The sequence below is a fragment of the Carettochelys insculpta genome, chromosome 6, assembly GCF_033958435.1.
Source record: "Carettochelys insculpta isolate YL-2023 chromosome 6, ASM3395843v1, whole genome shotgun sequence".
NCBI lineage: Eukaryota > Metazoa > Chordata > Testudines > Carettochelyidae > Carettochelys > Carettochelys insculpta.
In genome coordinates, this window is record NC_134142.1 from 10657394 (window position 1) to 10681195 (window position 23802).

At 45.9% G+C, this 23802-nt stretch overlaps 1 protein-coding gene across 9 annotated transcripts in view; it reads left to right on the top strand.

Moving 5' to 3' along the window:
• Positions 1 to 6922: 6922 nt before the first annotated feature.
• FBXO34 (F-box protein 34) overlaps positions 6923 to 23802 on the top strand; it is a 63264-nt gene continuing 46384 nt past the window's right edge. For 4 of the 9 annotated variants that reach the window (XM_074998653.1, XM_074998652.1, XM_074998655.1 and 1 more), the window contains exon 1: positions 6923 to 7058. The gene's annotated coding sequence lies outside the window, so the exon portion shown is untranslated. Of the gene's footprint in view, positions 7059 to 7083; positions 7141 to 9909; positions 9929 to 10080; positions 10139 to 12320; positions 12340 to 23802 lie in introns of those variants that run through there. The other 5 variants (XM_074998656.1, XM_074998660.1, XM_074998657.1 and 2 more) reach the window with 5 other exon arrangements.

Below are 23802 nucleotides of genomic sequence, written 5' to 3' on the forward strand. Positions count from 1 at the left end.
CAATTGCAAGGTCTTTTTCTGTTAGACAGGAATCTAAATCCTCTTTAGTATAACTACACTGTTTATTTGGCCTACCAGCTAGAAATGCTATGGGCACTGTGACACCAGTATTAGAAATAAGATGCCTCCTTATGCTTTCATAGCATCCACTGAGATCCTAGGGCTACGTATTTGTTATTTGTGTATGTTCCCACATGAATGTGTGCGTGAATGGCAAGATCATGATGTTCTTCTAGCTTTGTCAACAGCATGCAGAGATGCTGAGGTCCAAATGATGGGACATCAGAGTGGATTTTAAGGGACCGTCTATGCTGCAATCCAAATCCCATGGTACCAAGCATCAGGTGACATGGCTTGGCCATACAGGGCTAAATGTGTTGATGCTTGGGCCAGAACTTGGATTCTGAGACCCATCCGCCTAATGGAGTTTCAGAGCCTGGGCACCCTGAACATCTATACTGCAATTTTCAGCCTGAGTCCTATGAGACAGAGTCAACTGACCTAGACCAGCCACAGTCATGCCTCAGGTCTTTTAGCTGCATTGAAATATCCAGAGAGACCCAAGCTCCATTTTCAATTCAGCCACAACTTTGGACAATACTCAGCACCTCTTTCTTCTCCCGCCCTTTGTCTGTCTTGTGTATGTATGTAGTTTCAGGGCAGGCACTGATTTGCACTGAGTTTGTACAACCCTAAGCACAAAGTGGCCCTAATCATATCAAAGAAGAACACTATTTTACTACAAACTCCACTACATAAAGGATTAGTGAAGTAAAGAATTCAGACTCTGCCTCCCTTTTATTTGTGTCCATTCTGATAGAATGCACTAGTAAGCAATCAATAATTCTTTGTTATAATAAAACAGATCTTCAGAAGTTCAAGAACCAGGCACATCTGCCAGAACTCAGGGCTTCTGCCCTGTGGGAGAGTGATGCGGCAAGGGGCTTTAGCCCGAAGGGAGGCACCTGCCACAGCTTCAGCAAAGATTGAGGCAGGTGCCTCCTCCAGGTCTGAAGCTTATTGACCCCACCACCACACTGGACAGAAGCCACTATCCCACCAATGGATAGAAACCCCACGGTCTCTCCCTACCCCATTCTGATAGGCGGAGAATGGAGGTCTGTGGGCAAGGCCCTGTAAAAGAGCCACATGTGGCTTGCAGGGTGCTGTTTTGACCATCCCAGTACACAGCATTTTCAATGTACTGTAAGTGGTGTTATTTTAAAACAAATAGGTAGCAAATGCTACCACAACCAAATAACTTGGAACAGAATGGAGCTGCATATGGAGAAAGACTCCACACTGAGAGACAAACCAGTTTAAAAGATGTAGCATCTATATTGGTTCCTATTATTTAATAAGTTCTGGACCTTTATATGGCTGGGTTCATGGGAGATGTGTTAGAGCATAGGAACAATGTGGATACTAGTTCTTCCCTTCATCAGCTTTAATATCCATACCCAGTTAACCTTTATGATTAACACTAGCTGAATTGAAGAATTTAGTGCCTTGCCTTTGTTAGGAAAAGGATTGTATTTTAACATGTTAACTGACATATATGAAAATGCTAATGTTTTATTTTTAACACATTAGCTGGTTGAAGGAACCCCTAACTCCCCTAACCTCTTGCACCGTAAGAGGGTTTTCAATCAGGTGAAGCAAACAAGTTTGAAAAACTGCACCTTTTAGCCCACATTGAGATGACCCAGGCCTTTGTTTTAAATAGGAAAAGTAGCAGAATTCAGGGGGTGCTTGGTAGCTAAGCAACTTTTTTCTTCCAGTAGGTCTTCACTGCAGAAGTAACCTGAGGATCTGCAGCTGAGTCATCCGTCTCGAACTAAAGCAGCTGCATCACAAAATAACATGGGAGATGCTCTGTCCATTTCAGGCCTGCTGATGGTGGGGAGGCATAAGGGGCAATTGCCCCGGGAACAGGTGTTTCAAAGGCGCCTAGAGCTCCAGACACCGCTGCTGCTACTTTGGCATTTGCAGCTGGAACTCTGTGCCCCTTTGAATTGCTGCGGCAGTGTTACTGCACACAGCTGTGACAGAGCAGGGGAGCCCAGCACAGCAGTGTGTGTTGTGTGGAGGGCTGAATGCCCTTGGCCCTGCCCAGCACAGAGCCGGCCAAACCCTGCCCTGAGGCCCAGGGCAACTGTTGGCATCACTGGTCCACTTATACATGGCACTGCAATTTCTGGAGGAAAAATCTATAATTCTTCACACTACACTAAGGTGAGCTGCTCTTGAGTTTCTCCCATGAATTGTGGGAGAACTTCTCTTTTCTAGACATATAGGGGGATTGTGGAACATTGGAAGTCTAGCAGTACTCATATGGAGGAACCCTGTGTCTACCCCACGGAATGGTCATGTTAGCAGCTGAAAAGTTGTGCTAACTTGAGCTCTAGCCTATAGACTTCACAGGACTGTTAACTCAAAAACATCATCACCCTTGAGATAAGGGTTTCTGAGTGGATTGGAACTAAAGTAGAGAACAAAACTCAACTCAAGTTTAGAGTTTTGGACTAGGTCCACACTAACACTTTTGTTGGTAAAACTTTTGGCCAGTCAGGTTGTAAAAAAATCCCCTACCATGCCCCCTGAGATATTTCACCAACAAAACTGCTGGTGTGGACAGCACCATGTGGTGGGGGATGCTCTCCAGCCAACATAGCTACTGCTGCTCATTGAAGGTGGTTTAACTATGTTAACGGAAGAGCACTCTCCATTTGGCAAAAACCAACTAGATGGGAGACCTTAGAGCGCTGCATCTATGCTGCTGCAAGGTCTATAGTGTGCACAGCGCCTAAGACAAGCCCAGTCAAGACAAACATTTCCAGTTAGACACAATGGGTACAATCTACAAAGGCCTAAGTTCCCAAATCCTGTTTGTAGATGCTTAAGTCCCACTTTGAGCACCACTCAGATCTTCAAAGCTGCTCCTTGGATGCGGCCTAACCATATAAGTGCCTAAATTCACTTGGCAACTATGGTTTTGCCTATGGGTATATGCACAACAGCCTCACTCCAGAGCCATCTGGGCTTCTGTCTCTTCCCTGAGCCCCAAGGTGATTTACAAACCTGGGAAAACAGGCATTTGGCCACCGAAGTCACGTGAAGGCCAGATGCAGTAAATGTGTGATGTCAGGAGGACCTCCTTTATAAACTTTAGCCTAGGGGCTACAGTACTCCCCCAGATGTGTGAGACCCCCAAATGCACGTCCCCTTCTGCCTGACAGTGTGGTGCTGTAATCACTCTGTTATGGAATATTGTGGTGGAGAAGGGCACTTAGGGGAAGAGGTGGGATGGGAAGAGGCAGGGACCTTCCCCAGGCTAGGGGTCACCTGGGGAGAAGTCAGATGACTGATGCCTCCCTTGCATCCGTGCACACTAGTCAGTGCTGATTAAATTGATTAGTTATGGTAGGAAGAGATAGAATGACTATAGCTTAGTTATCAAAGCATTCACCTGAGAGGCAGCACGACCCTGTTCAACGTCCTTCTTCTCAGGTAGAAGGAGACTTTAAGAGGGTGTCTCCCACATCTTGAGTCAATACCCCGTTCATTGGCAAAAGATGATAAGGGGGCAGGGTCTTTCCTCTACATCCAGTATTTTGTTTTTGGACTCACAGTTACCTTGGTGGCCAATCTTCTCCTGGTTCATTGACCAGAAGCAGAGATTGGCCTGCAAGATAACTCCTGATTTAAGTGCTAAGTGAGAAGGACGCCAGTGGTAGTAACTCCCATCAGTGATCTTAGGTGGCTCCTCCCTTAGCTTTGTGGATTCCAGTGTATGGCATCCCTCAAGCATCCTAAATTGCATAGAAGCTAGGCACCTTTTTCAGGCTTTGTGGATCAACCAGCTTTGTTTTTGTGATTGTCTAGGCATCTAAAAGCTATGTGTCAGAATATTTGTGTCTTCAGTTATCTGGGACAATACAACTAGCTAAAAAATATAATCAAACTAATTTTGTAAGGGGGCAGATCCTGCTTCCTGGTGTTCTCTGAAGCCTCTGCTACTGAACCTCACTACATGTCAGTCCAGCCAGGCATGGAGAGCCCCTTTCTTTCTCTTCTCTGACCACAGATCACCTCTGGATCCTTAGATGCTTTCTTCTCTAGCTCTTTTGAACAGGAAATATATACTAGGCTCACTGTAGGAATCATCTATCAGATCTCACCCATTTTCCTTTCTGTGAGGGAGGTGGCTCTTTGGTTTGGGTCATTGCCTTGGGTCACCAAGTCTTCCTGCATTGCCAAAATGGGTCCCCATCTGGAAAAGATTGGGAACCACTGCCCTAGGCCCCTTTAAATTGCTAGACCCTGCCAGTACAGCCCTTAAAGTGCTGCAATATTGGCTGTTGCACCATACTGGCAGCCACTTTCTTACTGGTACTCAGCACGGCCCATACCAGCCCACTTTCACCTCTGACTAGAAAATTAACTAAAACCTAGCCCACCACTTTTCCTCACCTTAACAAAGCCTACGACTGCAGTTACTTGCAAGAATCATAGTATTCTGAGTTGTAGCCTAAAGCTATCACAAGCAGAGCAACAGCTACAAGAATTATATAAATAAGAACTAAAGAACAACACAATCAAATGGGGAAATAACTTCTAAGAGCATCATCAGTACCCTAACCTTGCAGCTAGGGCACTTACCCAGGATGTGGGTGACCCAGGAGTGAATCCTGGCCCCCCTGATTTGGGGCAGATTTGAATTTGCATGTTCTAGAATAGTACCCTAATCAGCTGCCTATGGGGTGGGTTGCTCTCAGGCTTTTCTGCTAAAGCTGTCCCACTTTGTATAATAACTAAATAATTAAGTATGTATGGGAATAAGAAGCTGATTCTCCCCCTCTCTAGCTGCAGAGCTAACTACCCTGGCTTTCTCTTTCTGTCCAACCCCATGACTATTTAATAATTTATACAAAGCGCCAGGCAATGAGGAGGAGTTTGAGTCCCCTGTGTCACTCAATGCCTGATCCTGAGATGGGGGTGGTGAGGACACCCTTTCTTTCCCTGATACTGAAGGTGTGTGGGGGTAGGGGGTGTTAGTGTGCTGGTGCCTGACTCAGCATGTTCGGTGTGCTGGTGCCCCTATGGCTGCCACTGCATGAGGGAGAGGGTGGAGTCCACTGAAGCCCCAAGGTCCTGACACCAGAGAGGTGGAGATACCAGGACCTGGTATGAGGGGAGGTTGTCTCAGGGTGCTCAGAACATTTTTTTTGGGTGGGAGGGAGGGGGACTAGTAGTTCCCAGTACCTGGCATTGGGGGTGGGGGAGGCTAGTGGTTCCTGGTGCCTGACTGGTGGGGGGCATGTAGTGATTCTGGCATCTGGTGTTGGGGTGGGGAGAAGGGGACTTGGTTCCTGGTGTCTGGTCCTAGGGGAGGAAGGGGGAGGGGAGGTTAGTGGTTCCTGGTGTGAGGGGTCTAGAGGTGGCCGGCAGTTCCCCATTCCTGGTGCAGAGGGACGGAGGGGAGGTGTCTGGTGGTTCCCAGTGCCTGATGTGGGGGGACTGATGGTGGGTGGTGGTTTCTCAGTCCTGGTGCAGAGGGACGAGAGGTCTGGGTTTGTTTGGTGGTTCCTGGTGCCTGGCATGGGGGTTGCGGCTGATCCCAATGCTTGGGACGTTGGAAGGAGGTGGTGGGCGGCTCTCAGTGCCTGGCGTGGGGTGGCGGCAGGCGGTTACTGGATCCAGGGACGGGGGAGGAGGGGAGTCTGGCAGGGGTGGGGGGAGGTGATGGTTGAGTCCCAGTAGCTAGAATGGGGGGTGATGATGGTGGGCAGTGGGCTTGTGGGGTAGTGGTGGGCAGTTCCCAGTGCCTGGCATGGCGGGTGGTGGCAGCAGCAGGTGGTGGGTGCATCAGGGCGGCAGTTCTCAGTGCCTTTCCTGGGGGGGAAGGGGAGAAGGGAGTGTGGTGGGGGGTGATGGGCAGTTCCCGGTGCCTGGCAGGGGGAAGGAGAGGAAGGTAGGGGACTATGGGGGGCAGGTGGCAGGCAGTTCCCAGTGCCTGGCAGCTCTCCGTGACTGGTGGGGCGGGGGAAAGGGGAGTGTGATGGGGGGATGACATCCAGTTCTTGATGCCTGGCTGGGGGGGGTGACGGGCGGTTCTCGGTGCCTGGCCGGGGGAAGGGGGCGCGGGGGGCGGGTGACGGGCCGTTCTCGGTGCCTGGCCGGGGGCGGGGGGGGGAGGGAGCGCGGCGGTGGGGGTGACGGGCGGTTATCGGTGCCTGGCCGGGGGCGGGGGGCGCGGCGGGCGGGTGACGGGCAGTTCTCGGTGCCTGGCCGGAGGGGAGGAGAGCGCGGCGGGGGGGGGGGTGACGGGCGGTTCTCGGTGCCTGGGGGCGGGGGGGGAAGGGAGCGCGGCGGGGGGGGGTGACGGGCCGTTCTCGGTGCCTGGCCGGGGGCGGGGGGGGGGGAGGGAGCGCGGCGGTGGGGGTGACGGGCGGTTATCGGTGCCTGGCCGGGGGCGGGGGGCGCGGCGGGGGGGTGACGGGCAGTTATCGGTGCCTGGCCGGGGGGGAGGAGAGCGCGGCGGGGGGGTGACGGGCGGTTCTCGGTGCCTGGCCGGAGGGGGAGGGGAGCGCGGCGGGGGGGTAACGGGCGGTTATCGGTGCCTGGCCGGGGGCGGGGGGCGCGGCGGGGGGGTGACGGGCAGTTATCGGTGCCTGGCCGGGGGGGAGGAGAGCGCGGCGGGGGGGTAACGGGCGGTTCTCGGTGCCTGGCCGGGGGGGAGGGGAGCGCGGCGGGGGGGGGGGGTGACGGGCGGTTCTCGGTGCCTGGCCAGGGGCGGGGGGGGGAGCGGAGCGCGGCGGGGGGGTGACGGGCGGTTCTCGGTGCCTGGCCGGGGGCGGCGGGGTGGAGCAGGGGGCCGCTGCCGGGGCCCAGCTCCGCAGCGCCGGCTCCGCCCCGGGCGCGGATTGGCGAGGCCGCGGCAGCTCCACCCCGCACAAGTTGGCTCCGCTGCGGGGATCCGGCTGCGCTGAGCGACCGACCGACCAAGCGGGGTCTCCTGAGCCTCCCGCCACCGGCGGGCCCGCGCCCTGTACCCGGTAGGGCCGCGGCGCGGGGGAGGGACCCGGGGCTCGCGCTGCCGAGCAACCCGGGGAGCCGGGGCTCGGGGCGGCCGGGCAGGTGGGTCCCGCTCTGGAGGCTGAATGGGGAGATCCCGGCGTGGGGCCCACCTGGGCGGGCGGCGGCCGCGAGCAGGCCCCGAACGCAGCCGCGGTCTTTCCTGCCCAGGCGCGGCGCCGGCGGTGGCCGGGGCGGCCGGGCCGGAGCCCAGCGGAGGCAGGGGCGGCCGGGCCTCCCTTGCCCTGCGCGGGGTGGGGTCCTGCGTGGCCGCCTCCCTCTGTGCCGCTCCCCGCGGGGCGCTCTCCCCTTCCCCCGCCGCCCCCTAGCGGGCTCCTTGGCGGCCCCGGAGCTGGGGCAGCCCCCAGGCGGGACGCGGGCCTTGGCTGGGGGGCCGTCGCGCCGCCATCGCCCCCCCCATACTGCGGGGATATGGATGGGGCACCTCTTTACAGAGGGCGGGTGGGGGTCCCCTTGCAGGGAGGGGGCAGTTCACACCCTATCCGTCCCCAGCCCATAGGTAGGATCCATCCTCCTGCAGAAAAAGGTTTGCGGTGGCTAGGATATCCCCTCCCCCCCTTCCCTTATAAGGGTCGTTTCCTTCTCTCCCTGAGGCTTCCTGCTCTGTCCTCTTCCTCCTGCGTGCGGCAGTTATACCTGTCCTCCTCCCAGCCTCCTTAGATGACGCTTTGGCTTCAGCTGCGATGAAGTTATAATGTAGTGGGGTAACGCCACCAGCCTGTGACTGTGTCATCACTGCTCTCTGCAGCAGAAGAGGATGAGTGTGTATGTCATGTCTGATAAACATAGCAAACCTTGTAACATAGGTATGTGCAGCATTAAAGGATTGAGTCTTTTAAGGAGGAAAATGCCAACTGGGCCGCCAATCAACTTCTAAACTGATGAAGAGGGTCTTGTCCATGACAGCTCATAACGTACTTAATAAATAAATTTAAAAACAAAAAGCAGTCAAGTAGCACTTTAAAGACTAGCAAAATGGTTTATTAGGTGAGCTTTCATGGGACAGACCCACTTCTTCAGACCATAGCCAGAGCAGAACAGACTCAATATTTAAGGCACAGAGAACCAAAAACAGTAAGCAAGGAGGACAAATCAGAAAAAGATAATCAAGGTGAGCAAATCAGAGAGTGGAGGGGTGGGGGAGGGGGAAAATCAAGGATTAGATTGAGCCAAGTATGCAGACGAGCCCCTCTAGTGACTCAGAAAGTTCCCATCACGATTTAAACCATGTGTTAATGTGCCGAATTTGAATATAAAAGCCAGTTCAGATGTTCCTCTTTCCAAAATGGAGCGATAATTCCTTTTCTGTAACACACATACCTTGAGGTCATTGACAGAATGCCCCATTCCATTAAAATGTTGACTAACTGGTTTGTGGATCTGGAGTGTTTTGATGTCTGTTTTGTGCCCGTTGACCCTTTGTCTAAGGGAGTTAGAAGTCTGTCCAATATACAAAGCACCTGGGCATCGTTGGCACATGATGGCATATATGATGTTAGTAAAGGAGCATGAGAAAGTGCCCATGATTCTGTGAGTAACCTGGTTAGGTCCAGTGATGGTATTTCCAGAGAAGATATGTGGACAAAGCTGGCAGCGGGCTTTGTTGCAGGGAAAGGTTCCAGGACTGGTATTCCTGGGGTATAGACTGTGGCTGTTAGTGAGGATCCTCATGAGGTTGTCTGTAGGAGAGAACAGGCATGTCACCCAGTGCTTGGGTGACATGCCTGTTCTCTCCTATAGACAACCTCCCAACCTCATGAGGATCCTTTCTAACAGCCACAGTCTATACACCAGTCCTGGAACCTTTCCCTGCAACAAAGCCCGCTGCCAGCTTTGTCCACATATCTTCTCTGGAAATACCATCACTGGACCTAACCAGGTTACTCTCAGAATTACGGGCACTTTCTCATGCTCCTCTACTAACATCATATATGCCATCATGTGCCAACGATGCCCAGGTGCTTTGTATATTGGACAGACTTCTAACTCCCGTAGACAAAGGGTCAACGGGCACAAAACAGACATCAAAACACTCCAGATCCACAAACCAGTTAGTCAACATTTTAATGGAATGGGGCATTCTGTCAATGACCTCAAGGTATGTGTGTTACAGAAAAGGAATTATCACTCCATTTTGGAAAGAGGAACATCTGAACTGGCTTTTATATTCAAATTCGGCACATTAACACATGGTTTAAATCGTGATGGGAACTTTCTGAGTCACTAGAGGGGCTCGTTTGCATACTTGGCTCAATCTAATTCTTGATTTCCCCCCCCCCTCTGATTTGCTCACCTTGATTATCTTTTTCTGATTTGTCCTCCTTGCTTACTGTTTTTGGTTCTCTGTGCCTTAAATATTGAGTCTGTTCTGCTCTGGCTATGGTCTGAAGAAGTGGGTCTGTCCCACGAAAGCTCACCTAATAAACCATTTTGCTAGTCTTTAAAGTGCTACTTGACTGCTTTTTGTTTTGATAGTGTATAGACTAGCACGGCTTCCTCTCTGTTATTAATAAATAAATTTGTTAGTCTTTAAGGTGCTGCAGGACCATTTATTTTTTGTGAAGCTGCTGACTAACACAGCTACCCTGCTGCAATTTTTGAAAGACAGTTAGTGTTATACCTGTCACGAGTCTCCTGGCCAGTTTTTTATAATCCCATTTTTCTGATTTTTTTTTTTTTTTTTTTTTTTTCCCCTCTCACATGCTGCTTTGGGACCCCCATCACCCTGCCAAGAAGGCATTGTGAAGCTGAATCCAAACTGTAATCCAAGAAATGGAATTCTTCACTATTGTAAATAATCTTGGTGTTACTTGTACCAGTATATGCGCAGGTGGGCATTGTACAAGAACGAAAATAAAAGGTTAAAAATACGTTTCCAGTGGATTGTTGCCCAAATTATATTGTCCATTCATAGTTGCACTTGACACAGTGAGTTGTAGAATTTTTTTTAGCAATATAAAACCTAGTTTCTTCTTTACACAGAGCCAAGGCCTACATTACAGAGGGCAGGTCTACGCTATAGGGGAAATCTCAAATTAAGGTATGCAATTCCAGCTATGTTCATTATGTAGCCAGAGTTGATGTACCTTAATCCGGGCTTCTGTGCCATCTCCACTACGGGAGGTTGATGGGAACCTGCACTTCTGTTAACTTCCCTTACTCCTAATGAGGAGTTGGAGTACCATGGTAAATGGGAGCACCCTGTACATTCAATTTAGCACTTCTCTAGTAGGTGCACTAAATTGAGCTCCAGAAGATGGACCACGGCAGGGTCGATCTTCCCTTTAGTGAAGACATAACCAGAGTTAGGTTGACGCAAAGTGACTTCCATGGACCTAACCAGTATTTCCTTTTTGGTTTTTTTTTTCCATCTCTCGGCTGAAAAAATTTTGTTATGTGCACCAATACATGTATAGGTATGCACCATCAATAGAAATATATGATGCCCGCTGTGGGTGCTGTGCTGATTAGCTGGGAGGTACCTGAATCTCTCCTGAGCAGCTGCCCAAGCTCTCAGCTTACAGGGAACTCTAGACATAACTCTGTGTCTACCCTAAAGTGTCGCTCCTGCAGAAGTGACTCACCTGCTACATTGATTTAAGAACTTGACCTCAGTGAAAGGTGCTGTGCTTCAGTTGATGCAATGTCTGTGTAGATAATGCATTGATTACATTGACTGTTGCTAGCTTTAAGAAGCTGTGCCACAGTGCCCCACACTGATAGTTCTAGTGAAAGTGCTTTTTGTGGGGATGTGCGCTGTCAACAGCAGGAGCATAGTGCAGACTTGCAAAACAATTTAATTACTGCTGTGACTGTACATCTGTTAACTTAGGTTTACATACTTCTGTAGCATAAACATGCCTTAATTATATGTTTAAATATAGATGAAGCATGCCTATGTTAGTCTGTAAAATGGGGGTAATGCATATTTCAGTGTGTGGCTAGGCCACAGGTCATCAACCAAAATAGCATGAAGAACCTTTTTTTTTTTGAATTTGGTACAAAGCTCAATAATTCAAGAGCCACAATGCATGTGAATATGAGACAGTCCTTAATAAATAACATCAATCCGTACTTTTTGTAACCTCTATTTTAAGAGCAGTACATACACAGTTTGGAATGTGATGCGTGTTTACTACAGGACGTTCACAAACATATTCTGTTTCCTCTCACTTTACGTGTGTGTTTGTATAACCATCATCCCTGACTTTCACTCCCAAACCTTTTTTAATTACGCCAATTTTACTTCACATTTAATTTCAGTTTTCTTTTTTGAAATGTGTGTTGTCCTTCATGGCAGGAATGGTGCAAGCTTGCTTTCCCTCTTCAAAATCAAGTTTATTTGCAGCAGGATCAAAACACAGATACAGTGTCATATCCCACAAAGCACTACACTTATTAAAGGGGGAATTATCCAACATTTTGAAATGACATATGGTTTGCTATTTAGATACAAGTTCATTGGTGGGCTTTTAGGCATTATCAGAAATAATCAGGAAGGTTTTTGGTTTTATTTTTCATTTCTACTTTGGTATTATAGCATTGGGAACCACAAAGAAGTCCTTAAAGAGCCGCATGCAGCTCCAGAGAGACAGGTTGCAGACCCTTGGGCTAGGCTCAAGGAATATTTGCAGAGCTCTTTTTGACCCTTGGATGAAAGGTTCTATAGAATTCCTTATGATAATATTTGGATCCTCTGATATACTTAAAGGAAAACAGCAAACTTTGAGGTGGTCACAGTTGCCTTGGCAGTCCAAAGTCTAAACCTCATAAATATCTGTAGCTGTGTTAATGTTACTGCTTAGCACTCTGACACAAATACCGCTGTAACGACCGCAGAATTTTTGCTTTCTGTTCTTTCTTTGCTAAGTAAAGTACTTGGAGCATAGGCAGTGTGTTCGGATGAACTGAACAATATTGGTTACCCTTGACTACTGTAATTTGTGACCAGATTAATCCAGGGTGTAATAGTTAACTTCACTGAAGTTGCAGTAGGCGTGTAGTTGGCCCTTGAAATCTTAACTGGAATCTTTCAGTGTTTTTTGCTTCCTGTTCAGTACATGGCTAATCCCTTGCTTCAGGGACTGGGAGTGTTTTGAATGCTGTGTGTTCAGTACTGATGGGAGGGGGAAGGGAGTGCCTTGTGTTGCTTTCCAACTGCTACATGCCTTCCCTATGGCTGAATGAAAGAGACTCATTGACTCATTTTGGAGGTAATGCGTACTGCACTCCTCTTGAAAGGTAAATTTGTCACAAAACGGGACCTTTAAAGGAAAATAGAATGACTGACCAAAAGGTGCTGCTTATGAAAAGCATCTGATGAAGTGAGTCTGTGCTCACGAAAGCTCATGCTCAAAACTTTTCTGTTAGTCTATAAGGTGCCACAGGACCCTTCCTTGCTGTAACAAAGACAATGGCTGTTAATTGAGTAATGTGTTTGAAATTGACCTTAATAACACTTAATAACTGTAAGATGCATATTTAAGATGACTGATAAATTGGGAGCTTTTGATTTGATTTAATACCAGGGAATAATCTTTAAATTTTTTTGCTTGCTTTGTGACTGAGTTGGTTCTTTTATATGTGACTAGGGAGTTATTAAAAATACATAAAATGTACAGATTTCATATTGTTGAAGGTAAGTGAAACATTAAGATCTATTTTTGCATCAGTTCACAATCCTTTTCATATCTGAACACATGGAAATGCAATGGCTTGCTTTATTTTCTCAAGGGTATAAATATTTTGTATGTTCTGTGATTCAGGGAGCATATTGTAATGAGCTGCTAATGTGTACCCTAGTATTCCTCTGGAGAGAATAAAATGTCTTAATTGCTAGTGCTAAAAGCTTATGTTATTATATTCTCCTCTAATTCAAGAGCTAGGCATTTCTGTGCATCTTGGAGCAGGAAGAACAGTTTTTTTTCTTTGCTACTTGGAGTTCTGAGTAGTACAGCAACAGCCCTGAAGTTCTGGGTAGCAACAGATTTGTTACAAAATACTGGCCTCTCTTTCTTATATTTGCATTCCTTTGTGGCTGACATTTAAGTATAATTCTGAACCAAACAAAATTATTGTAATAGGGTACAGGAAGGGCAGATATAGTATTCTACTTATCCATCCCCCTGTTTCACCCCAAAATTGTTTTATGAATGTAAAATAGTAACAGAGTGTTAGTCTGTTCTCCAACAAAACTGTCAGAAATGTAGCACTTCAAATTTTATTAGTTTTTAAAGTGCTACATTTCTGCTGCTTGTTTTTTTGTTTTTTTTTTTTTAAATGAATGTAAACATTCAAACTGCAGAATAGGTAGTTGGTTCCAATAAAAATACCTTTTTTTGGGGAATAGGGTGGAAGAGAAAAAAGAGTCTTGCAAAAGTTGCTATTAAAAAGCGGGCATCAGTAACACAAACCTATGACTGGATCTGTATCAAAGCCTATGATTCTAGGATAAAGCCTCATTGAAAACTTGTATCTCTTCAGTTAATAATTAAATTTGTATCTTTTCCCAAAACTTCATTATACACAAAGCAGTTTTGTTGCTATCTAAGTCAAATGGTGGCTTTTTCTGGTTGCTGGATTTACTGCTCAAGTCTGTAGAAACTGAGTATGGCTTACAAAACATAGCCTTTGTGTCTAACCTGCAAGGCATCTTTCAATAACATTATGTGTTGTACAGAAAACTATGAATTTATTTTTCCTTTATACAGTAGTGAAATTGAAACTTGTTTAAAAACACCATTTTGAGCCTTTTTGCTCAGCTTCTCCAACATTCAGAGGGGTCAGTGTAGCTGAGATTTACTTATTTTTGTGAATAGAGCTCTTGTTCGAACACAAATAATGAGATTGCAAGAGTTGCCACAAATTGCAGAATCTGGCTGTAGTTTTGGAATTAGCATATACGTTTCTTCTCTTCCTCCCTCTGTGAGTCTCCCAAAAAAGCTCACCTTTTTCTATCATGGTAGTGGAGAAACGTGCTGTACCATTTGGTATTCCTGCTGTTCATGTGGTTACAAAATTAATCCTCGCATACTCACTTTTTTCTGAAGTCCGTCCATCTTTTTCAGTGGGCTTTCTAGTTAAGGTGACCATCCATCCTGTTTTTGGTGGGATGGTCTGTATTTGGGGTGCCAGAAAGGCGTTCCTACTTATTTTAGAGAAGGGACTAATTGTCCCATATTTTCTGCCAGCAGCTGTGCAGCTACTGGCTGGAGAGCAGGGAGCCTGCAGGTTAGTCTACTTTCCCCTTCCCCAGGGCTTGGGGAAGGAGGGAGAGCATGGGCGGTTGCCCCGTCCCTGTCGCTTCCTCGGGACTTGAGGAAGGGGGGTGGAAGTGTTGTGGCTGCCCTGTCTCTGCCCCTTTCCTGGGGCTCGGCAAAGGCTGGGTGGGGGGAAGTGCCGTGGCTGTCCCATCCCTGGTACTTCCTCAAGGCTCCTGGAAGTGCTGGGGGCTACCGGGGCTCAATGAGGGCAGATGGCTGTGGCCTCCTTCCCATCTCCTCAGAGCTTGAAGGAGCCTCCCTCCCCCCATATCTCCCGGTCCCATACTTGGGACCAGGAGATATGGTTGCCCTATTTCTAGTGACTTCTGGAAGATTGAAAACTTATTTGTCATAGGTGCTCTTCAGAAGTAACACTGTGACATTATTTTACACAGAAATGTTTGAGCTGATTGGAAGCAGATAACTTTGGGGAAAACTAAAATATTGAAAGCAATGCATTTTATTTCAGGGGGATTTTAAATAAAACTCAGGAAATGCAGCGTCTGCAATTGTAAAATAATGGATTTAGAGTATCTTGAAATTGAATTTCTGCCAGGGAAAATTTTACTGGTCTAATTTATTACTCTGTATTCCTGTTTGTAGGGTTTGCTTGCTCTGCCACAAGCCTGGAGAACGTTAGAGATTAAAAATTCAACAGGTGCTGTGGTCCACTTAACTACTTGTTCTTTCATCATTTAGGGCATCCCACGCACTAACATTTGTAAGGGTCTGTCTAGCTTTTTAATTGTTCAAATTCTAATTCTCTAGTGCAAAGTGTCATAGTGCTTCTATAACTGATTTGTTAAGAACTGGGCTATGCAGAGTGAATTATTCAGTATTATTCTCAAGTTTCCTCTAAGCTTTGGGAATCTCTTTTTATTTCTTAGCTACTATTCTTTCTTCCTCTCTAATCCTCCCGCTTGCCCCGCAATTAGGCAAATCTTCATTCCTGTTGAGATTGGAAGTTCCGGGCTTTCTGTTGGTGGAATTGAGATAAATGCACCCCTGTGTCTGTAACAATCAAGTGTGAGACATAGAGTCCTGAGGATCCTCACTTGAACTCAAGTTTGTGTGTCTGAAGCATTATTTTTATATGCAAATGCTCGTTACTGTTTCAGGCAGGATTTTTAAGTCTGAAGATAAAGATACCCAGAAAAATGCTGTCAGTATTATCTTAACCAATATCCAAGTTACCTCATCTGTAAATGTTTGAGTCCAGTTTTGCTCAGTATGACTTTTTTTTTTTTAAATTTATAATTTCTGCCTTGGGGTCTTTTTATAGTGAAAGGAAAAACTATAAGACTTTAAGTATGGAATCCTCTTCTCTACTACATGAATAGAAAGAGAGAGGTAGCCATGTTAGTCAGTACTCCAACAAAACAAAGCAAGAAAAATGTAGCACTTTAAAGACTAACAAAATGATTTATTCAGTGGTGAAAGTTGTGTCCACTAAAGCTCATCACCGAATAAATCATTTTGTTAGTCTTTAAAGTTCTACGTTTCTGCTGCTTTGTACTACATGAAGTCACTTAACCCATCTTGAAATGTGTATGGTGTTGCAGTTTGTTTCTACTTCCTTTAACACCTCCCCTTCTATTTCTTGTTTTATGTGTATTGGCAAAAGGTGAGAAAAACATGTTTTGTAGAAGATGCCTCTTCTCTCAGGAAGTTTGGAGCCTGAAACTGTAGCTTACTAACTTAATTTTGCTGCATCAGTTGCTATTCCTGTAACTTGAAATGATAAAACTGTATCAACATAGTCTGTTGAGGAAGGTGTGTCTTCATTGCATCGGTAATACTCAAGGTGTTCTGGAATAGTTACTGATTGCAATTCAAGAGAGTGACTTAATGGGTTTTATGCAAGATGGGTGGAGTACAAAAGTGCATCCAGGTGACATTATATACTCTGATCCCTTCCTGCATGAAATGTGCACTCTTACCAATTAACGTGACCTTGCACAATCTCTTATTTCATATATTGTATTGGTAAGAAGAGTAGTGTTTGTTATACATAGATAACAGATGCAGAGTTCTTTGAGTCAGTGTAGGTTAATAGACATTTAATCTAATTATCCTCTTTAAAAAGTGAGTGAGGTAATGTCTTTTATTGGACCAAATTTCTGTTGGTAAGAGAGACAAGCATTTAAATTGACATAGAACTACTCATCAGGTGACCTTGAGCTCTTTGTGAACTTGAAAGCTTGAGAGAAATTGAATTCAGGATGAAGCATGCAGAAAAGTATCTTGCTGGAGGTCATGAAGAAAGTGACCATCATAATCCAAAGCATCCATAGAGGGCTGTTGGGGCTTTTTGTTTCAGAGGAGGCTGTATAATGTAAGGATCTGAGGTAACCCAAGTGAGACTGAAGACCCCAAATTTAACCCCCCCCCAAAAAAAAAGCATAGTAAGGGGAGCAAAAAAGGCCAGCGTGGCCAAAAAACAAAGTAAAAGAAGCAGCAAAAAGGCATCTTTCAAAAATTAGAAGTTAAAAGCTATTGAGGAAAGTAGAAAGGAACGTCAACTTTAGCAAGTCAAGTGCAAAAGTATAATTAGGCAGCCAAAAAAGAATGTGAAGAGCAACTGGCCAAAGATTCAAAAAGTAACCATGGCTTTTTTTTGTAAGTTGTCAGAAAGAAGAAACCTGCTAAGCAGTAAGCTGTTATTTAAGGTATGTAACTTCAAAGTATCTCCCAGAACTTTGTATGTACCACTTGATTGTAGTGACATATAGCTACTAGTGTAGGCCTCTTTTTTTGTAATGAAGAATACTGAAGGAGAGGAGTGTTAGGGAGGGCCGAGGACTAGGATTGTTCCCCTCCCTGCCATGATAGTGGCCAGGGAGTGAATGGGGCATCAGAGAGGGCCACAGAGTATTTCGCTGTAATTATATGTTTAATGTATTGCTGTTAACTATTTCACTGTAGTTAAAGCTCCTAGGTAATCCCTACTGTGTATTCAGGAAGAGACATGATAAAATAAAAATCATAATTCAGGAGTCTTACGCCAAATTAACATGTTGCTGTGTTGCTACAACTGTGTTTGTGCACTGTACAAGAAGGGACTAATTGTGCTAAACTCTTTGTAGGATGCATGTATACAATGGTAACAAGAGATTGATTATTCCAGACTTTGTACAGTTCATGTATACAGTTTTAGCAACACAGGCCCAAGCTAGTTCAGTGCAAGAAGACTTAATTGTGAATATTTCAACAATTGGAAACCAAGCCTAGCAGGACTTTTTGTTCTGAGTTTGTATGGTGCATAGTACAGTTGGTTTCAGGTTCATGAATGGTGCTCATGGGGTCTATGGAAATACTATTGCTAGTAAATTGAGTGCTTGGGATAGTATTACACAGAGACAAAGAGGGTTGGTGTAGGAGGGCTTTCTCCAAGGAAGGTCTTCAGTTTTGGAAGTAGATTCCTTACTTAGTCTGAGGTAGCCTGAGTTTGCCTTTTAGGGTGCAGCATCAGGTTAATTTTTCAGGCATTTGCATTAGGGAATCCAGTAAAGAGGGCGGGCAGGTGACTTTTTTTTTTTTTAAGCAATTGTCGCCTTATGACAAAACAAAATCTTCCTCAGTATCCCCTGACTTGCTTATTTAGTGCTCCAGAAAGGGGTCTGGCTTTTGTTGTTGGCAGCATGTGTTTATATTTAATCTTAGAAAAATATGACTGCTCCTGTGGAACTGCAATATTATAAAATACAGACTGTTCTTGTGATGGAAAAGCTTTTACACCAAGTATGTGCATAAGAGAAGCACCCAAACAAGGGTAGATATCAGGAAATTTGGTCACCCTTTCTGGTATACTGAGAAAAGGAAGGCTTCCCTCACAGACAGCTGTAATCTTTAGTCAGAATCTTGAATATTGATATGAACATGAATACATAGTAAATAGTATGGTATAATATTAATATTTTATTACAGCTTTGCCATAATAAAAAGCTTCAAATGCACAAATGTTACCGATTACATGAATAAGGGTTGGAAGATTTTAAAAATGGATGTCTCATCTCTGCATATTGTTTTATGATGTTATAGATGATTCTTGTCAGTCTTCCGGGGTAGACAGGAGTTTGGCAATAAGGGCATAGTAGATTTAAAAACAAAATTTTAATATTAAGATGATAAATCTGAGTGAGTCTTCTACATTCTTATTATTGATGCTCCCTCTCAGAGTTGCATATGGGTGGAGGGATCTGATTCTGGTTGTGTCCACCCCCTCCTCTTGGGCACAGTGACTCGCTGGAGCCACAGTGGTAAGAGGCCCCATGCCACAGCGGAGCCTTTGACAGGAGCCATGGCAGGCCCCAAGCCTCAGTGGCAGGAGCTGCTGCCGCCAAATGCAGGTGGAGTGCGTGTGCAGAGCAGGTGGAGGGCACTCGTGTGTGGCTCTGAGGAGCTGCATTGAACAGCTCCCAAGAGCCACGTGTGACTCCAGAGCCCGGATTACCACACTGGGGTGTCCAATACGTTGGCCACTCGCCATGTGGCACTCAGGACGCTGCGGCTCTAGCACTGTAAGGACAATGTTCTGTAGTGTGAGGCTGTAACACTTGCATCATGTGTGGACTGAGCACAGGTGACATGTAACACACATTTCTCAGTTTATGACAGTAACTGCCCACTTAAGGTAATAGGGCAGTGGTGTCCAATTGGAATTAGAAGATCACCACACTTGTGGCTGTCATCTTTCCATATTCACCATAGCCCACCCCACTGCTCTAACTGAATGTCCTCCCTCAGAGCCAGGCACTCCCAGCCTCTCCTCTAAATAAATGCCCTTTCCCTCCTCCAAAGCCAGGTTCCACCAGCTCCCCCATTCTAATTTAATGCCGGTGGCTCACCAGAGCCGCCACTGGATCTGCCGTTGCAACCACTGCCGCTGCCACCATGTGCTTTTCCCACTACGCGTGTGCAAAGTGGGTGGATGGCACTCCACGCATGCAACTCTCAGAGCCACATTTAAAGCTCCAAGAGCCGCATGTGGCTTCAGAGCCATATTCACCATAGCACGGTGTCATATACACCACATGTGACTATATTGCACACCGTGGCAATAGGGGGTATGGCTACGCATATGGGAAGATTGATTCACTTGGTGATTGATATTCTGGGGTTTCATTTAGCGCGCTTGGTGTGACATGCTAAATCGAACAGATGTGGTTGCCCAATCTCAAAAAAGGTATATTGGAATTGAAAAAGGTTCAGAAAAGGACAAAAAAAATGATTAAGGGTACGGAACGTTTGCCAAATGAGGAGAAATTAATAAGGCTGGAACCTTTTAGCTTGTAAAAAAGACAATTAAGGGCGGATATGATACAGGTATATAAAAATTATGACTGGTGTAGAGAAAATAAGTGAGGAGTTGTTACAGTCATACCCCGAGATACACCCATTCGAGTTACGAGAATTCGACTTTGAGGAGTTTCATTTAATGCCCCTACTTCAGCTTACGAGGCATTTCTTCACATTTACAAGGACCGATTTGGAGGCTGGTGGCTCTGGCAGGCAAGCACCGAGGGGATGGAGTCGGCTGCGTTGGTCTTGACGAAGAGGCCGTACAGGGGGTCGGCGGTGCCCTGTGAGAGGGTGGCAGTCTGGTGCAGGGAGATCACACCGCTCTGCGAGACGTGGATGCTGGGCACGCAGCCCATCCCGGCCCCGCTGCTGCCGCTCACCCCCCGGACGGCTAGGGGGCCGCCACCACCTGCCCTGCGCAGCTGTGCCTCGGGCACCACTCTCTGTCTGTGGCACTCCCTCCTATTTAGTGCCTGGCTCGCCTGCTGCTGCTGCCCCGGCTGTGCCGCCGGGGCCTCTCCACCGTACAGCCCCCCACGAGAGAGGCATCACCCCTCGCCATCCGGGGGCCCCCTGTGCCTGCCTAGCTCCCCACGCGGCCAGCCCCTGGCAGCGCCCCCTCCCCACTTAACCTAAGCTGCGCTCAGGCTGGGCTGCCTCCCCGTGCCATGCTCTGCCTTAGCCACCCCCTTGCACTGGATTTAATGGGATTTGGTGGTGTTTTAGCATAAATGGGTGTACGTTTTGGGGCTCGGGAATGCATAACATTTTTCCCATTGAAATTAATAGTAATTACATTTTCGACTTACGAGAATTTGCCCTAAGAGGGGTTTTTCAGGAACGAATTGCCCTCATAAGGTGGGGGAAGACTGTATTTACTCCTTCTCACAGCACAAGAATTAGGGGTCACCAAATAAAATTAATAGGCAGCAGGTTTAAAACAAATAATACGAAATATTTTTGCACACAAAGCACAGTTAACCTGTGGAACTCCTTGCTGGAGAATGCTGTGAAGACCAAACCTATAGCAGAGTTTGAAAAAAGACCTAGATAAATTCATGGGGGACAGGTCCATCAATGGCTATTAGACAGAATGGGCATGGACGGCATCCCTAGCCTCTGTTTGCAAGTGGCTGGAAATGGGCAACAGGGAACTGATCACTTGATGATGACCTGTTTTCTTCATTCCGTCTGGGGCACCTGGCATTGTCCACTGTCAGAAGACAGGATACTGGGTTTGATGGGCCTATGGTGTGACCTAGTAAAGCTGTTCTTATGAACTTACATGGCACTGCTGAGGATATTCCTGCCAGTTGCAAAGAGTAAGGGAAGTCGATGGGAGAGTTTCTCCCACCAACCTCCTGCAGTGGGGGATGGCAGCAAAAACTTATTTAGACTCATTGACTCCAGCTATGCAATTCTCGTAGCCGGATATGCAGATCTAAAAATCAATTTTACCTCCTAGTGTAGCTCTGCATTTTTGAAAATCAGGTCTCTTTTCATTTAAGTGCTTAAAGATAGGCACTCAAGTCTGAAAATATTAGCCTTGTTGTGTGCCAGGGCTGCTTCTGAGAACAGGAAGTGGTCCAATCAGATAAAACAGCCATCTTCCTCTCTGTCTTGGCAGTTAGGCCAAAGCAGGTGTTCTGAAAATCAGTTTCCCAGACTTCTTTGTGTCTTGTAAGTAACACCCTCAATTTCTCCTAAGTAAACTGGTGGACAGGAAGAGCCAAAGGACAAGATGAGATATTGTGTATTTTTTAAAAAAGGGCTTAAATGTTTATCTTCCAACTCCAGTGTCTTCCATTACTAACTAGATTAGCACTGTAATGACAAGACAATGGATTCTGATAGCCTTCCAGCAGCTGAGGTGGGGCTTGCGGCACTAATCTGAACAAAACTTGACCATATTTTTCCTCTAGTGATAAACGGTAATCTCCCTGTATGAATGTCAGCTAGAGAACAAAGCTGCCTTCAGCTGTTATGACTCATCTCTGGGCTGCGTGCGCAAAAATGGAGATGTGTCTTTAGTTTATGTGGAAAAAAAGCTCTGAAATGCTGTACCAGTTTATCTGGAAACTCTCTGAAAGTTCTCCAAAGCTCTAGTGGTGCTTTTTGTGTTGAATATCCTGAAAAAAATTATGACGTTAAAAATTTCTTGGCCTTGGAATGCTTAGTAAATACCTGGAATCGCTGATGCATGTGTTCCAGATGGCTTACAACCAAGCCAGTAGTATGGGGTACCTTTGATTTCTACATGTCTAAATACCAGTTCACTGTGTGTGTGGGAGATGATAAAATAGTCAAGCGGATCAACTCAAGTAGGACTTCTTGCTGTACCCGCTGTGCTGTGAACTGTGGGACAGATACCCAAAAGGCACTGCAATTGAAAGCGCTTGAATATCACTAGTTTAGAAGTCAGGTAAAACGTGTGGTGGTTCAAATTCACATGATTAGTGTGGTAGTAACAGAGAGGTAGCCGTGTTTAGTCTGTATTTTAACAAAACAAAACAGCTGGAATGTTGCACTTTAAATCACCTAATAAATCATTTTGTTAGTCTTTAAAGTGATACATTAGTGTTGTTTTGTATGATTAGTGTGGTTGCACCGATTGTTTTGTGTTTAAAATAGTTCTACTTTGTTGCTTCAGCTTTGTGGTGTAGACATGGTCTTGGACACAAGAGATGAGGTCAAAGAGAATTACTGAGTAAATCTTCAGTGAAGGCTTTTGAATAGTAACAGAGGGATAGCCGTGTTAGTCCATACTCTGTCAAAACAAAAAATCAGTCTAGTAGCACTTTAAAGACTAACAAAATAATTTATTAGGTGATGAGCTTTTGTGGGACAGAACAAGTGGGTTTCTCCCACAGAAGCTCATTACCTAATACATTATTTTGTTAGTCTTTAAAGTGCTAGGACTGCTTTTTTGTTTGGAGTGAAGGCTTTTGTCTGATTTTTGAAATGGAATAAAGGGGTATTTGTGCAGGTGGCTCAGTTCACAGACTTGCATCACTCTGTGAACTCCTGATAAAATACAGCTCTGGGGGGCTGTTCTAGTCACTGCAAAGTTGCACTAAAAAAGTGTCTGGTTCCTGCATATTCCTGTAATAGACGCTAATTCCCCAAACACGTCAGGATAACACTTTTTGCTGTGTATTTTGCTCCTCCCTACCCTTCGTGGCCCCCCCCCCCTCGGTCCTATGTATCTGATTTGTCAGTTTTTATTTAATTTTTCTTTTTGGATCTCTGTGTTATGCAGTACAGTACTGACGGTTTTATATCTCCAGATCTGAAGAAGTGGGTCTGTCCCATGAAAGCTCATCAACTAATAAATTATTTTGCTAGCCTTTAAAGTGCCCCGTGACTGCTTGGTTTGTTCTGTTAGAATACAGACTAACATGGCTACCTCTCTGTTACTTTTTGCTGTGATATTCGTGTTAAATTTTTCAGACACCATCCTAGGCAGGAGGTCAGCTTGACTTTGCATAATAAGTCTTGAAAATTTTACAGAAGTGTTTGTCTCTTTCTGACTGGCTTGGACTTCAATGGGAATGTAGTGATTAGAAGTGCACTATTGAAAACAGCATACATTCCACATGGTTTTCCAGTTTGGCGCCCAGCGTAACTTAGAGAAGCCTGAGCTATATTCAGTCAGCTCGTAACTATCTTTTTCATGTCATAAACTGCCTGTGCCTCAGTCTCAATGGAGAGTGTTGTTGGCTCTGATCTCTGTTAGTCCCAGGTGTGGGGTAGGAGGACAGATTAGGGATGGAGTAATTGGTAGTGGGAAGATGCCTGATGATATTATGTATTATAAAGAGTGAGTTGACTCTTGAATTGAAAGTAAATAAGGGATATGTCTGAGACAAATGGCTATGCTGATAACATTCATTAAACAGATTTATTTTCATTGCACATCTTCAGGCTGTGTCTAAACTAGCACTTCTGTCAGTAAAACTTTTGTCCATGTGAAAAAAACACAGGACAGAACTACATAAGTTTCACCAACCAAAGCACCAGTGTGGGTACTGCCACATCAGCAGGAGACAGTCTCCTGCCAACATAGTTACTACAACTTGTTGGGGGAGGTTTAATTATGCTGACCGGAGAGAGCTCTACCTTCAGCATAAAGCGACTACCC